The sequence below is a fragment of the Globicephala melas genome, chromosome 3, assembly GCF_963455315.2.
Source record: "Globicephala melas chromosome 3, mGloMel1.2, whole genome shotgun sequence".
In the NCBI taxonomy this organism is placed as follows: domain Eukaryota; kingdom Metazoa; phylum Chordata; class Mammalia; order Artiodactyla; family Delphinidae; genus Globicephala; species Globicephala melas.
The window spans coordinates 98,721,870-98,726,833 of NC_083316.1; the positions used below are offsets into that span (position 1 = coordinate 98,721,870).

Here is a 4,964-nt window from a genome sequence, read left to right on the forward strand (position 1 = left end):
TTCACACTTTATTTTTAATTTTTAAAAATTAAATCAAAATGGAGCTGAGAGCTACCTTATGAAATGGGAAAGTGGTGATCAAAGAAGCAGTAGTTGTAATCAGCGATGACTTGAAGGGCTTTCGCTTTTCCATAATACCCATTAACACCCCCCCACACCTGACAAAAGCAACCAAGTAAATTTATCATCTAGGTTAAAGTAGTGTTTTGCCATGCATTGTTCTAAATCATGTATTCTAGTATCTTCTGTTGATACTAGATTGACACAAAAAGCCTCTCCTCCCAAGAGAAATGAAGCCACCAGGGGATAGCAGGAGACCTGGAAGAAGATATTAGACTCTACTCACCTTAGTGGTCACTGCATCCAATCCCCTTGGCCCCTTCTTTCTCCTTTTATTGAAGGGTTTTATTTATAGACTAGGACATGTATAATGTAAGACATTTGCTATGAATACCTCGGGATTTCTTATATCATCATAGAATCACCTTTCAGATATTCAAGAACAGATCTAGTTTGCATATTTACCATGGTTATACAACTACATAATACATGGTAAAATAATTTTAAAACATTTACTCCATAGGTGACGTGTATTAGTTGAAGTTACACAACAAATATTTTAAGAGGAAAATACTTCTTCCTACCACACTCCTACAAATTTTCTTTCTGCTGGTAACCCCTCCAAGCAATGGCAAGTTGCAAACTGAAGGCTAAGATTTCTGCAAGCAGCTATGATTCTTAACACTATGGAATCAACTGTGGGATGGAGTGACAAATGTGGTAAAATATGGAAAGGGAGGGAGGGTTTCTCTGCCTGACTACGACTTCTCATATATTTAAGGGGGGAAAATCCACATAAGCAACACATCTATACATTGGGTGTAGTTTAAGACAGTCTGTGCCTCATATTGATTATTTATTATGTTACTTTCCTTTCTCTTCATCCTGTAACTGAAAAATCATTACTTGGATATATAATTCTTTTTTTTTCTTTTTTTCTTTTTTTGCGGTGCGCGGGACTCTCACTGTTGTGGCCTCTCCCGTTGCGGAGCAACAGGCTCCGCACGCACAGGCTCAGCGGCCGTGGCTCACGGGCCCAGCCGCTCCGCGGCACGTGGGATCTTCCCAGACCGGGGCACTAACCCCTATCCCCTGCATCGGCAGGCGGACTCTCAACCACTGCGCCACCAGGGAAACCCCTGGATATATAATTCTTGCCTTTGGGAGGTCTGAGGTCTTCTGCCAGCCTTCAGTAGGTGTTCTGTAGGAGTTGTTCCACGTGTAGATGTATTTCTGGTGTATCTGTGGGGAGGAAGGTGATCTCCGCATCTTACTCTTCCGCCATCTTCCTCAACTCCTTCTATAATTCTTCACAGAATTTTGAGAACTGCAGCATGAATTGTTTATGTTGTGTCTATCTATGGAGGAATTTTTAAGTTGTCAGTGGGTTATGTCGCATCTCAGAAAATAAAGCAAGTCACACCTCCAGGGAAAAAACTTACCATTATCAAGGATGTTGTTCCTTGGCACCATTGACTTTATCCAATGGCAGCAGCCTAAAATTTCCATAGAAACTGGATCTGAAACTGCTAAACTAGATAGAAACTGCTAAAAGTGCAGTTCTCCATGGCAATATCAGTTGAATTAAAAGGAAGCATAAATTGCCTTATTAGAATCTTTTCCCAAAGAGTCCGTGTTCTCACAATACTTGCATTTCCTTGTCATAAGCAATTTTATTACACAGTAACCTGCTGCCCAAGAGAGAAACTTTACAAGAAGACTTGAGATCATCATCATCATCATTATCCAAGGGATTCATCCATAAAATTAAAAATTATAGTGCTTACTTTATTTGATTGTTAGGGGTAAATGTCTATAAATATTCCAACAGAAACATTTTAAAAACGTTTAGCTTTTCCTTCCTTTCTTTTTTCCTTCATTTCTTCCTCCCTCTTTCCTTCCCCTCATTCCTTAATTCTTTATGCTTTCTTTCTTCCTTCTTGCTCTTTCTCTTTCCCTTCTTCTTTTCCTTGCTTCCTTCTTTACATCCTTTTCTTCCTCTCTTTCATCGTCAGACATATTTACCCAGTCATATATGAAGAACAGCCAGCATTAAATCCTGTAGTCAAAGAGGAATCAGAGTATCATCTCCCCTTTCCTCCCATTTCCTTATTGGGTCTGACATAATCTATCTAGTCATTAGTAGTCTGTGGTTGCAAGAAAAATAATTAGGCCCAATACCTTCTAAGGTAACTAAGAATTTACTGTATTCACACCTATGAAGCTGCAGCCCTTCTGCAGTACACTCTAGCCTTGCTCCCCTGGCTAGAGAAACTACCAGGAAGAGCAGAAGTTTAGGAGGAAAGCCAAGCTCTTTCCTTCCCCTTATAGTAACAGGCTGTTGGTTCTGCCTTTCTTTAGTGGTGTCAGGCAGGAAGAACGAACGCTATGCAGACTTGTCTAATAACTTGAGCCAGGAATAGGAAAAAATTTCTTTCTTGCTTCCCTCTGTCTGGCTTCATTCATTCATTTAATCATCTACTCATGCAACAGATACTTACTGATTCCTTTTTATTTCCTTATACCTCCACATGATGCCATTTATCTCTTCCCTTCCATTCTCCATGTAATAATTCGATCATTGGGCTTCTCCAAAAGCTTCTTACTTGTTCTTTTTGCCTCAACTTTTTCCTCCAGCCTGTCCTACAAGCCTGTTGGCTTGCTAAGGGGCTATTCTCCTGAACTTTTACAGCCTTCCCAGCTCATAACATGAAGTCCAATCTCTTTAGCCTTGAATTCAGAGTGCTCTAATCTGGGCTCAATGATTCCACTTTTCAAATACCATATTCCTAAACCAGATTGAAATATTTGTGCTTCCCACTCCCTGTCCTCCTTTTTTCTTCCTGTCTCTATGTTATATTCTCCACCTGGAATGCTGTTAGGCTCACAAATCCTCTTGAAGATCCTCTTAGTTCACTTCAATGCCAGACCTCCCTTGATCTTCCCCTTCCTGTTCTTCAGCTGAAGGTCATCTCTGGCTCTTCTAAATCCTATGGCACTTTATCTCTCTCATAACCTTTTGCACTTCCTATCTAATTTCGTAGTTTTATATATTTATATACATGACTTATTTGCCCTTGTAGAATATAAGCTCCTTGAAAGCAGAGGACATCATTGAATTGGCTTTCTAATCCAACAGTGTGCTTTATTCATAGTCTTTAACTGCATAAGTGGATGCCTACTGTACTGCAATATCATTGGTTATTTTTAAGAAGACATGTTATATAATGAGCCTATTGTTAATTTCAACTATAATGAGTAATATTGTGGTCCGGTAAAAGCCTTTGACGTCTTTTCTTGATAAGTACACACTGACAGGTGCATCAGTTTCAGCAAGATTAGAACCTCTGCAGAATCATAAACTTTCCTTCACAAACTATTGTTCATCAGCATCTTTAGTGACCGTAATGACTATTGACAATCAGAATAAGGAGTGTTCTCATCACCCAGAGCAAGGACATCTTTTTCTCTTCACTATCTAACAGTCTTGAAATCCTTTATGTTTTAAATAAAATTCACGTTTCAAACTTCAAAGAGGATAAAAAGACACATTGCAAAATCTCCCTCCAATGCTATTTCTCTTTGCCCAGGTCCCAGTAAACCCTTAAACAGATATTACTTAGTTAGATTCTTGTGTGTCTTTCCAGACAGGTTTTTATGTATATAAAAGCAAATATGAATACATTATTTTCCTGTGTTTTACACCAATGATGCCATAGTATACACACTCTTCTACTTTTGTGGTTTTTTACTTAAAAGGTGTGTCTTGAACATCTTCCTAGATCAACATGTACAGTGTATCCTATTACACTGTGGATATACTGTAATATATTTAAGAGTATAGCTTAAATACATGGATTTATGGATGGATTAGCTTCTTTATAAACTTTGCTATTACAATCTAGTCCACAATTAATAACTTTGTGTATACATCATTTTCTATGTATATGAACATATGTGTAAGAAACAATCCTAGAATTGGAATTGGTTGCTCACAGGGTGTATGCCTTATAATTTTTGGTAGATACTTCAAAATTGCCCTCCATAGAGAATGTACCAATTTATACTTTCATGAGCAATGAATGACAGTTTTAAACATTTTAAAACAAGTGTGTTTTAAAACTCTTGCAGTTTTGTCATACTGATGCTTACAAATAGCATCTCTGTTTGTTTTAATGTGGGATGCTTCATGCATTTGCATATCATCCTTGCACAGGAACTATGATAATTTTCCTGGATCACTTCAATTCTTGGTGTATGTGCTACAGAAGTAAGCACTCTGCTTACTTGTATTTTGACTGTTATTGTGAATGAAATCAGTGTGTTTTCATATGTTTAAGAGCCATTTGCCGATTTTAAATTTTCTCATAAAAACTCTATTCATCTCCTTTTCTATTTTCCTGTTTATTTTTTTGGAATTCTTTGTAACTTACGGAAATCAGTTATGATGTGACTTGTACATGTTTTTCCCAGTTTATCATTTATGCTTTGATGTTCAGTATGCTGTTTTTTGCCATGTAGAGGTGTTTTTTGTTGTTGATAATTTCTTTTATGGATTCTAAATTTTGGATCACAGAAAGACCTTTTCCCCATTGAGATTGTAAAATAATTCTCCCTCTCATTCTCTTTTCTTCTCCTGGTAGCTTTCATAAAATCATTTCTTTACATTTAAATGTTTGAACCATTAGAAATTGATCCTGGTGTGTATCTGACTCTATTTTTGCACCAAAACCATTTATTTAATAGGCAATTTTATCACTACTGGCATAAGTTTATTGAGTTTATTAGTATTTAGTACTTTTTCATGCTGCTAGAAAGTTTGTCTTTTCTTCAATCATAACTTCTAAGCAGTTGTTTGTATATATGAAAGCATTTACTTTAATTATATTAATTGTTTATCTTGC

At 37.0% G+C, this 4,964-nt stretch overlaps 1 non-coding gene across 1 annotated transcript; it reads right to left on the reverse strand.

The window, feature by feature from the left end:
- Positions 1–4,231: 4,231 nt before the first annotated feature.
- On the reverse strand, positions 4,232–4,338 carry LOC115860306 (U6 spliceosomal RNA). The gene has a single exon (XR_004042411.1). It is a non-coding gene; the product is annotated as a U6 spliceosomal RNA (small nuclear RNA).
- Between the last annotated feature and the right edge of the window lie 626 nt (positions 4,339–4,964).